Source organism: Bombus flavifrons, chromosome 3 (assembly GCF_040668555.2).
Source record: "Bombus flavifrons isolate JBK064 chromosome 3, iyBomFlav1_principal, whole genome shotgun sequence".
Lineage (NCBI taxonomy): Eukaryota > Metazoa > Arthropoda > Insecta > Hymenoptera > Apidae > Bombus > Bombus flavifrons.
Window position 1 is genome coordinate 14,311,517 of NC_138444.1, and position 12,392 is coordinate 14,323,908.

General features: G+C 40.4%; 1 protein-coding gene across 9 annotated transcripts in view; it reads right to left on the reverse strand.

The window, feature by feature from the left end:
- zfh2 (Zn finger homeodomain 2) overlaps positions 1 to 12,392 on the reverse strand; it is a 411,031-nt gene that overhangs the window by 190,515 nt on the left and 208,124 nt on the right. The window contains exon 1 of one of the 9 annotated variants that reach the window (XM_069132604.1): positions 11,936 to 12,165. The exons of the other annotated variants lie outside the window; for them this stretch is intronic. The gene's annotated coding sequence lies outside the window, so the exon portion shown is untranslated. Of the gene's footprint in view, positions 1 to 11,935; positions 12,166 to 12,392 lie in introns of those variants that run through there. 9 annotated transcript variants of the gene reach the window in all.

The window sequence follows — 12,392 nt, forward strand, 5'->3', positions numbered from 1 at the left end:
GCAGAATTTCGACTTCCATCATTGGCGAACATTTTAAAGTTCGCAGGCAAATTGGATAAGGAATTTCATTTGAGAAAACGTAGAAAAATGTTATGTATTATATTGATATGGAATGTTAAGACACTGACGTTATTCAAAGGATCTTTGATAAATACGTAAAATTTCCAACAACATACCAGTAAATGATTGGTAGAAACAGAGAGAGCATTTATAACGATTCGTTTGACAGCACTAAACCTTCTAATAATAAGTACTCACAATTTCTTATAGGTACTGAATTTGCTTAAATAATAAATTATATAACTCAGAATTGATAGGCAACTCTAAAAACCCAACTAGGTACAAAACAACGCTTCAGACTCTACCAATTCTACCAGCCACAAAGCGTTAAAACTGTACGATCCAGCAGTAATCACGAAACCTAATCGAATTTTCTAAAACATTACCATTCCCTCGCTATCAAAAGCACAATCTCTCTCATTATAGCCATTATCAATAAACTACACGACATTTTATCGCGTCTTCGAATAAAACACGTGCAAAAAAAAAAAAAAAGAAAAAAGAAAGAAAGATCAAGCAAGATTCAAGGAACAAAGAAGCCTTTTCCGTAAGAAGGCGAAGCGTTGAAATTCGCGACGGCTATAATTTTCAAGCAGACAACGGCATTCCGACAACGTTCGGGAAACCTCTCAACCTGTCCCGAGGCGCACACCGGTTCCGATGGGCTCCCTTTTGTCTCTTCTTTTGCTTGTTTTCCCCCCTCGTCGTCGATGATCACGGTCGTCACGTCAATTAACGCCGTCCGCGGTAAATGCGAGCCGAAGAATGGACGCCCTCATTTTTAATTGAATCGGCGCAAATCGAGAACCGGCCCGATACTCGCCACTCGGGGTGTCCATTAAACGGTCGATCGTTTCAGATAGAGAAAGTAGTCAGGGCCGTTTTAATGGAGGCCCGATCAGCCGAGATAACTGGATTACATTTCGAGTCGTCGGAAACACACGGCTCGACTAATTTCGGATTTCGTTCTGGTACTGCGGGACGTGCGACCATCTCGCCGCCATGATCGGGCCGCGCGTTTCATGCGAAACCCGTGCATCATTACGCGCGATCCTGACGATGATTACCGACGCGCCCGTCCCGTCCCATGCCATCCTTCCAATCGGCTTGTGTTTCGTACTTGCTGAATTTCGCGTAATTACAATGAGACCGTTTCTGATATCGTTTCCTGGATCTTTTATATTCTTTGTGGAACTACAGTGTGGCGAGGTAGAAAAGAGAATTTTTTAGATAATATCGACGATAAGTAATTGTGTATTTAAATTATGCTGATGTATTCATATTAAATTATATGTACCGTTGTTGATTGGAATTAGTAGAGCATAGACGTTTTTGTACGTATGATATTGGACATTGATATTGTACAATAAAAATGAAGAAACTGTTAATGTACCAAGGGTGAAGCAGATATCTATTTAAATTTGCATAAACATCCGCGATCTAATAGTCGCTAATGTATTGGAATGTTTTTGATAAACTGGTTGCAAAGAATATGCAGTTACGCTATACATTTAGAATAATTCGTGAATATATAGGTACATGAAACTTCATACGAACCGATTGTACTTTCCAATAAAATGTAACGTTCGTTACAATTCAATTGCAACGGAGCCAACCTGACGCACGCTTCTGTGTCATAATAATAGTCTGCTTATCGTATCAGACATCGAATCCTATCGCTTATAGCTACAAATTTAGCCGACACTGTCGATCTAAACCTATCTACCAACAGAAGCATCAGCGTACCGAATCAACCGCATCAGAAACAATTTCCTTCGCATAACTTCACGCGAGAAGTCGCGGCGTCGGTATAAATATTCATGGAGAGGCGCGCGGGAAAATACGGGTGAAACGTTCGAATTAAATTGTCGTTCAACTGGAAATTATGAAATTGACCTCCCAGCACGACGTACGTACTTCTTCCTCCCTGGTGCACCGTACACTCTTAACGAGCGTCGTTGGGATTAATAATTTGACGCCTTTGGAACGCCCGGCCCGCACTCTGAGAAATAACTCAGACGCGGTGTGCCGTGGCGTGAACACACGGAAGCGTGCTACATCTTTCGAAAGGTTTCACCTCGAAATGAAGGAAAATCAAGAGAAAAGGATGGAGCGAAGTAGGACGGTCGATCGACGACGCGACGGGTTTCTCGGGATCTCGGTGTTTCGAGCGGGACGAGCATCTATTTCCGGCTATGTTGGTGGCCCGCCACGGTGATTTCAATGCGCGGCGCCGCGTCCGTCGGATTCGGACCACGCCACGAACGCGACGAGATAACTCGTCTTTCACTCCAATGGAACTGTCTTCTCGCGACGATAACGAAGAAGCTCTCGCTTCAATCGGAGAACTCACGTTTTCTCGCTTCTCCTTCTTCTAAGTATCTATTCTCCCTCTCCCTCCCTCTCTCCCTCCCTCTCTCTCTCTTTTCTCCCTCCCTGTCTGTTTGTCTCGTTAACCCTCGACGAAAGTTTTTCGGGTATCCACGTCTGGTTCTTTCAATTATACCCAGCGAAGAGAGAATATTGTGTTCGCTGGCGCGCGCACGACCGCGTTCGCGCGTAAACACGAGTCGCCGCGCCAAGCAAGATAATAAATTATTACTATTTTAATTGCGCCGCGTCGACCGTTCTTCCGCGAGTCTAAATTATGGGCCGAGTGACGATAATATATTATACCGAGCGATATTCCTTCCACCAATCGCTAATGATTTATCGCGAGAACGACTGGGAACTGTTAAATGCATCTCGCTAATTTTTTTTCGTCCCTCCTCGCCCCTACCCGCTCCAACCCTCCAGAGCCCCTTCCATCCCCCTTGAGATCTCTTCCCCTTTCCCTGACAACGTGTGCTGTTTGAGAACGCGAGTGCTCGTTGAACTCGAACCTTTCCGCTGGCGAGACACGGCGGAGCTGTCGAGAAACCAGGCTTGCGAAACGAGGTGTCGGGGAATTAATGGGCGCATTGAGAAAGATGAGACAGTTTTCGCCATTTTGTGGAAACTTTGGAGTACATACTATCGATAACCGTACTGTTTCGCTTGTACACGGTGGAACGTCTGATTTCGCGTAAAGGAACGCTCAAGGTAAAGCTCAATGTTACCAATTACGCGGAAACTCTCAGAGATTTGTGTATTAATATAGTGCTTTTGTTTAAGTGCTGTTCTTTCGTGTAAGGATAAATTGGGACCAATTTCAAGATCGAAGGGCACTGTGAAAATTAAGTTCAACTTGTATATGAGAAATATAGCTCGTTTAACAAAGAAAACTGAATACATAGGTAAGTTTGATCGAACCAACTCAACCTACAACCCCTTTACAGTTATTTGGATCGTATACGATATTCATGATTTATTTAAAATAAATCTATATACGACTTATCTTTAGCTAATAAACTAATTAACTAATTAACTAATAAACTAGTTTTTATTGATGGTGAATGTACTATAGAAATAAGTATTAAATAATCGGTAATCAATCATGTTGTATGATAATTTTGATGGCTAAAGTAGTTAAATAGTTAAAGGATTAATGATTTTAAGTAGTTACAAAGACGATTTATAAATAAAATATAAAAATGAAATATTCCTCTTACATACTGTAGTGGACACAATTTTCAGTCGGCTACCTTCCTGATAAATTATTGATATTATAAATAGTAAATAGACAATAATTCACAATTGTTCGCTATTACATCCTACTAAATTTTGATTCATCAGAAGAAACACTTTTCCCAAATCTTGAACCGTTTGGTGCTTGTGTGCTTTGGCGAATGCAATTCCCAGCTTCTGATTTTTACGACTGAGTATCGGATTCCTTCGAAACACGCGTCCTTCGAGGTCAAAATCACGAAGATGTCTCCTAACGGCTCTTGCAGGAATGTTCAGATTATTTGTAGCACAGATTTCATTTTGAAAATCAGTAGCAGTCCAAAAATGATCCTTTTCGGGGTCAAAATCACGAAGATGTCTCCGAATGGCTCTTGCAGGAATGTTCAGGTTATTTGTAGCACAGATTTCATTTTGAAAATCAGTAGCAGTCCAAAAATGATCCTTTTCGGGGTCAAAATCACGAAGATGTCTCCGAATGGCTCTTGCAGGAATGTTCAGATTATTTGTAGCACAGATTTCATTTTGAAAATCAGTAGCAGTCCAAAAATGATCCTTTTCGGGGTCAAAATCACGAAGATGTCTCCGAATGGCTCTTGCAGGAATGTTCAGGTTATTTGTAGCACAGATTTCATTTTGAAAATCAGTAGCAGTCCAAAAATGATCCTTTTCGGGGTCAAAATCACGAAGATGTCTCCGAATGGCTCTTGCAGGAATGTTCAGGTTATTTGTAGCACAGATTTCATTTTGAAAATCAGTAGCAGTCCAAAAATGATCCTTTTCGGGGTCAAAATCACGAAGATGTCTCCGAATGGCTCTTGCAGGAATGTTCAGGTTATTTGTAGCACAGATTTCATTTTGAAAATCAGTAGCAGTCCAAAAATGATCCTTTTCGGGGTCGAAATCACGAAGATGTCTCCGAATGGCTCTTGCAGGAATGTTTTGGTTATTTGTAGCACAGATTTCATTTTGAGAATCAGTAGCAGTCCAAAAATGATCCTTTTCGGGGTCAAAATCACGAAGATGTCTCCGAACGGCTCTTGCAGGAATGTTCAGGTTATTTGTAGCACAGATTTCATTTTGAAAATCAGTAGCAGTCCAAAAATGATCCTTTTCGGGGTCAAAATCACGAAGGTGTCTCCGAATGGCTCTTGCAGGAATGTTCAGGTTATTTGTAGCACAGATTTCATTTTGAAAATCAGTAGCAGTCCAAAAATGATCCTTTTCGGGGTCAAAATCACGAAGATGTCTCCGAATGGCTCTTGCAGGAATGTTCAGATTATTTGTAGCACAGATTTCATTTTGAAAATCAGTAGCAGTCCGAAAATGATCCTTTTCGGGGTCAAAATCACGAAGATGTCTCCGAACGGCTCTTGCAGGAATGTTCAGATTATTTGTAGCACAGATTTCATTTTGAAAATCAGTAGCAGTCCGAAAATAATCCTTTTCGGATAAGCGGTGGATGCAGTGGTCCATCTTTGCTGTAGTTTCCTGATTCATCGTGATTGCGTCCATCTTTCTAAATTTGTTGGTACCATGATCGCTTGCAAGTTGTCTCAGACTTTCCCATAACATTTGTTACATTTTGGCAAATGTGTTTTTCTTCTTGCGTAGTTGCGTGTTTTTCTTTCTTCTTTTCTTCTGACGTAACAATTTTTCTGTGTTTTGAGCGTAGGCCGCTGACTGTATCCATGATTTTTGTTTAAATTTAACAATTGTTATCACAAATTTAATATGTCACGTTGAACAGAGTTGTTATAGTTCGATTAATTCGGAGCGCTGCTGTGTTTGAATGTTCGTCTTAAATTAGCGTCCGTAGCAAATACAGCGTCGAATCCTTTCGTACTCATTCTCTCAAGTATTGTTCACGTTTTAAAAGTCTCGCGGCCGTTTGTAGATAAAGTGCGAGTGCATATGTAATCGTAAGGACAAGTTCGGACTGGTGGTTGTTCAGTATGTATAATATGGTGCGGTGATCTATCAGAACGATAATCGTTTTAAACTTCTGTCAGCTGCTTTATGTTCCACTATGCTTCGCTGCCAATTAAAATTCGTGCACAATTATATAGCAAGTTCTTCCTGATTACAGATTTAACTACAAGATTTCATACATCCAATATTCCAACAAATATGTATAACACCAATAAATATCAAAAATCTCGCAGTACCAAAATAATTATGGTTACCAAACTGATCGCATCTAACTACCCTTCACCAATGAAACGTTCCTCATCAATGAACGCACTTAGAGTCCTCGTCTGGAATCATCTTGCGTCATCAGGCCTCTTCCAACAGATATTTTTCTCCGTCTAATTTTCTCCTGCCAACTGGATCATCCCGCTGCTTTAGAGCGAGACAAGAACAGTTAGAAAGTCAATAGCCACCGTTTCAGACACAGTTCATCGAAGATCTTCATCGCGCTACCGGAACCATTTTTTACATCGAACCAACTTCCCTTTTTTCTCTGGTCACGACCAGGAACGGTTAATCGCGAGCGTTAACGAGACGGTGAACGGTGTTTCCCTTAATTAATCCGGTTACGAAATAATCGGTGCACGCACGTTTACGGATCGAGGCGAGCCGCGCGGCTCGCGGATCTAATTAGTTCGCGAGGCGGCCGGTGCGATCGTGAAAGCGGCCCGCCTAGAGAAACGTACCGTGGACTTTCCGCCGCTCTCGATTAATTAGCCCCTGGGGAACATCGTGCAGCCCCACCAGCGGCAGAAATTTCTGCGTTTCGGTAAACAAATTGCCGCAATAACGAAGGTAGGACGCGAGAAAAATGCCGGTGATGCGATGTCGCGACTCGCCTTTTTTCCACGCGTTCCGATACCCGTTCCCGACCGTCCATCGAGACTTGAAAATGCTTAGGATTCAAGGCATCAACGTGTTTCGAACGCTTGTGATCTGTGGGTAAGCGAGACGCCATGAATTTCTAGTTTCTACATTTGTTGAGCTGGTGTTTTTGCTTGCACATTTAGATAACTACGGGTTTTTATGTGAGTATACATATAATAGCAGAGTTGGCTAACATGTCAAAATCAGTGGCTCTTGATTTCTTGTTTTTGATAACATTACAATATTATATCTTATTGAGATAGGAATTTGATGATTCGCATCGTTTTAATTTAAATTACTTATGGATAGATGGATAGATATATGCCCACCGTTAAGGTTTTAAATAGGAAAAATCGTGGTTCCTCTTTTATAGCATATATATATCTAAATAGAATATTAGTTGGAGAATTTTCCTGTAATTGTTAGAAGCCTAGGAACGTAAAGCTTATTTTATTAATAGTATTAGTTAGTTACTTGTCACTAAGCTACTTATTAATAAGTCATTGGTTATTAAGTTACAATATTTCCCAGATTTTCATTCGTACCATACAATACTGCGTAGGGTTAGTTGAAGCTATGTCTATCATAGAAACTACGAATATTTGTATTTTACAATTATCTATTCTCATGCACAACTGTCTTACATCTTATTTTTCGATTGTTACTTATTATTTAAATCTGGTTATACGACTATATTTATAAACTATCAGCTTATTTAATTCATTATATCCCGTCGATACTATATTTTAGTATTTAATTCAAAATTGTATACATGATAAGTGAAAGAATTAAATTCAACGGAAATATAGAAATGATCTTCACGTAAAAAAATTGTACAACGTTTTATATAAGTAGATATTTGTTTCCAGGTTTGGGTAATTCACAATGAGAGGTTAGTAAAATTCTCGCCCACAAATAATTGAGTGCAATATGCTTTTTACATTAAACAGATGATGTCAGTGACGTGCAAGGGTAGAAATAAATAAAATTGATTATGAGACAAACAGAAAGCGTAGCATTGTAAAATCTCTGCTTATTCTTTCTTGTTATTTCCTACCTAAGAAATATAGATACCTTAGAACTCATAATCCATTTATCGCTGCAAGCATTTAGAAAAAAAGACACTGGGTGGAGTACTCCATCAAATTCCGTATCTCCCCTTATCTCTAATCCTCCATAGATATCAATAACGACCCTTATCATAGGAAAACCTACCGTACCAATAACCAATGTTCCAAGAATTACCATTCCACTATATATTTAGTTTTCTTTCAAATCTTCGAAAAATTCAGTGCTCTCCGATATTTATATAGAAAAAAGATCCCAGTAATACATAATTTCACCAATTTTTGTAGAAAAAAATTAAGAATCGGATCAACTTTAGTCTCACTCTATATATATACATTCGCGAATGACAAATATTAATACAAACGTTTAATTTCGTGAAATTCGATTAGTAACTTTTTCTCTATTTACAAGATATATAAGTACCTACTTGAATTACACGTGTAATGTTCAAGAATGTACTTAAAAGTACTTTGATATTTGAAAGAATCGGACTCCATGAAAGAAGTATCTACTTGAACCTTGTAGGATAAGGAACTACAATCAGAGATATACATCATGTATTTCACTTGAGTTCGATATTGTACATAACAAGCTATTGCAAGCTTCCGACTACGGTTTAGCGTTCAAACATATTTTACGTCATCTCTTACTTGATTCAACTAACATTTATGCAAGTTTCACCACTTTGTGGGAATATATCCAGAGAGATTAATTTTCAAGTAAATATTTAAACGAAACATCTTTCGCAGCCGCTGTACAAACATTTCAAAGAATATCACCTAAATTCGAGTCAACTTAAAATTCAATCTGCAAAAAGAAAAGAGACCGACAAACCTCCTACCAATTATCACTACACTGCGGATTTCTATGCACTTGTGGAAAATTTGAAGATGAAAACGTACAGAACGAATATAAGATACAAAAATATATAAAATATCCACAATATAGTACTCGTAATATTTAACGCCAGAACTACCGATCTTTAATATGTAGCTAAATGTTCTACGTATAAATCGGTATAATTCAAACGATATTAAATAAAGCAAGCATATCCATGGTAATTAAGCTTCGTGTAAATAAAAATCAATGTTAATTTTAGCAGAAATATTCGTATCCTTTCAATAATAGTAAGAAAAGATCTAAAACTCGTCATTTTGACGAATAAGTTCTGTAGTTTTAGTATTAATAGAGAAAAAAATTTTTCTGCCCAGATTCTGCGCTTTCAACGCTTTTACTCTGCTCTATTCCTAATCTACTCTTTGATTCATAAAAATATGAATTCCATAAATCTCCGCGATCTAATTACCATGTTCCGCATTCGTTCGATTCCTAATCTCCGATCGAAAGTTGGTCGAGCAACCAGAATGCGGAGAGAATGGGTCGTTGGCGCGCGTCGCCCGGGTCGTTCTCAGCGTCGTTGCCGATGGTGTCCGGTGTCGCGATAAATTTCGAGATTCCCTCATAACGTTGCAATGGTGTCGGTCGCTCGCGGGCCATGCGCGCGAGCGTTCGTAGAGTTTCTAGCGCGCGGGGCCGGGCGTATATCAATCGCGGTTAATTAGTCGGCCGCTGGAGGCAGCCAGGCCGCTTCGTGGGCGACGAATAAAGGCCCGGCTACGCACGAGCTGCGGCGCACCATCGAGCAACGCGATACCGTTGACCCCGATGGTAAATTGTCTTTCGAGAAAGCACCCGGCAGATGCAAACCGCGCGGGCCTTTAATTAATTGCGCACGCATCGCGCGGCAAACCAACACCAGGAAACCGAACGAACGTTGCCTCGCCGAGCTAATCACGATTAATTAGCCCGGCGGGCTTCGATTTAGAGAAATAAATCGTCTAATGACGGTGGGAAATGAACCGGGAACCTGACTTTTCAAACCGGGGTCAACTCCCTAAGAGGACGAATATGTGGTCGTCTCTAGGGGTTTTCACAGGTCGAGTTAACTTCTATGTCTCGTTATCGATAGGTGAAACGAGACAGAGCGTCGAGACAGGGGGAAAAAAAGATCGGTCACAATGGCTGGCTAGAAAGCGGCACCGAATTATTCGCTGTTTATGGAAACAGCGGCATGCAAGCTTCCCTATCGAACAACCTCGAGTAACAATGAGCGCCTGGAACGGATACGCTTCGCCTTCGACGTCGATGCTTCGCTGACCTTTGCATCCGCGTCTCCGAATACAGATAATTGAATAGTTCGTTCGTGAAAATCGGAGGAAAGAAATTCGTTCGATGGAATTCCTTCGGGATCAACTGTCCGATCCGGTTTCTTTTGGATGGGTGGTTTTCTTCCATGGTTGTACAGATTTAGGTGGGTGGATCAAGGAGAGAAACAAGAGTCGGATGGTATCTTTGAATTCTCAGCAAGATTTAGGTAATTCGAAGGTATATGGAAACCTGGATTGGTTTCGGTAGAACAAAATATAAATTCTACTATAGATGTATTGATAGTTTTGATGGAGGATGAAGATGGAATTAGAGACACAATGGTTGACAGAATTTTATTTTCGGACCGACTAAATCTTTTTAAGGTATCAAATTGTAAGAGATCGTTTTTATTTATTTAAGATCCTTCTTCATATTCTATCTTTAAGGAATCTGACGCAATTTGGTAATACTTATCAATATCCCTGCTAAACTACAGAATCGTTCTTTAACTCAAACTTTCGAAGCGATTTCCAACAAAAGTAAGAATACTTTTTTGATGGAAACCAAAGGAGAATTTACCAACAGGCACATCAACATTTCACAGTTATCAAAAGATACACAACGAACTGAAAGTAGCTATTATTTCCAATATCACTGTCACTTAATTTGGTACCAAACTCAAAACACCTGCGTTCACACACAAGATTATTCTTTCTCTGCAAACTTCAATTTCATCCTCGTGAACACATACCTACGATTAACGATCGCGTGGTTCTACCTACATCTAAATACCTGCCACTTCTCCATCACTTATTCACCTTTCAAACACGAAAAACTCGAAATGATACCTTCAGATTCAACGAGACAGCTCGAGACAGATCGACATTGATTCTGACGTTATTGGCATTGAAAGTGGAGCGTTATCGAACAAGCCGGATTACACGGATTTTTTCGCGGATCCTAATCGCGGTGTGCAACCTCCACTTCGTCTGAGTGCGATGTTGGTAAACAAAAGGCTGGATATCTAAATCGCGACGGGCGTATCACGGGCTCGCCGGCTCGAGAGGGTCCCTAATACCGGTTTCCTTATCTGCGCACGAATCGAAATCTGGCGTGTCGCACGCGTTTCCAACGCGTTCCCGGCGCTCGTTGCACGCACCTCCCGAACACACGAACGCGACTAACGTTCACCGGAACCGGTTGAAATTTCGACGCGAGGGAGGAACGCTCGACACCCGGTGAATTCGTCGAATTCCCTGTGAAACTGGCGGATTCCAACGCATTGCGATACGAGTGTAACGAGAGCAATCGTTCAAACACGATCGTTATCGTTGTTACGATATAATTAGCGGATAACAGAGAAATATAAGTTTTCCTTTTCAAATGGTGTTTTTTTACCGATTGAGAGTAAAACGTAATACTTTCACACACAATTAATGGATAATAAAGAAATACTTATAGGATTTCTCCTTGGGAAATATGTTTCACTGGTGGAGAGTAAAACGGAACTTCTCGTATAATTTGTAGGTAATAAAGAAACGTAAGATTTTTTTTGGAATAGTATTTTCCACTTGTTAAGAGTAAAATAAAGCTTCCCATGTATGTACATAGTTAATGACCAATAGAGGAGTAAAACATTTTTCACTGATTGAAAATGACATGAAATTTCCATGAGAACTGTAATTTAAGTACTCAAGATAAAGATTGTTTGTCATTTCCCTGAATATCAAGCACTTTTTCAGTTTTCGTCGTTGCTCTCCAGATAACCGTGATCCACGATGAGTCGCGAGAGAACCGGACGCGAGCTGGGCCAAACTGAATGATTTATAATGCATGGTGGAAACCAAAGTGATGAGAAAGTGTATATTCTGGAAAATGGAATAACCCAACAACTATACGATTCTACACAGAGTACTTCACAAAAACTTTGTGCATCAACTGAACTCACATTCAACAACCAGAAAACGATTTCAGAATAATTTATATCATACACACAAATTTGTTCGACCATCTAGAGAACCTCACTTTACGTCACAGCACAATGTTGCGTCCGATTTTCGTCACGATTGATCCGGATGACGTTTATCAATTCCGCCGGGTTAAACAAGAACTATAAGATCGATTTTATCACTCTAAGGATAGTAATCACTGGTCGTAAGGCGAACTAGATCACTAACAGTGGATTTACATCCTGTGTAGGCATAAGATGATCACGTACCTGGGTTCATATCCCGCGAGCTGCCAGTTTCTCTTCAAGCAGCAGTTGCACTGTTACCCTCAGAACACTGTATCGAAACACGATATTTATACTTTCTTATCTTTTTTTTCAAGCGAACAACTGGCGATCGATCAGAGGCTCCGAACACTTTTTGTTGGTCGCGTTTGCTTCGCACTAAATCGGGTCGTGAACAAAGACCCGGGTCGTGAACGAGGAATAGAGTCGAGAACGAAGAATTGAGTAGTAAACGAGGAATAGAGTCGAGAACGAGGAATTGAGTCGTGAACGAGGAATCGAGTTGTGAACGAGGAATCGAGTCGTGAACGAGGAACCGGGTCGTCAACGAGGAACCGGGTCGTAAAAAAGGAGACCAATCATACGTGAAGAACCGAGTCTTCAACGAGGAACCGGGTCTTCAACGAGGAACCGGGTCGTGAAAAAGGAGATCAATCACACG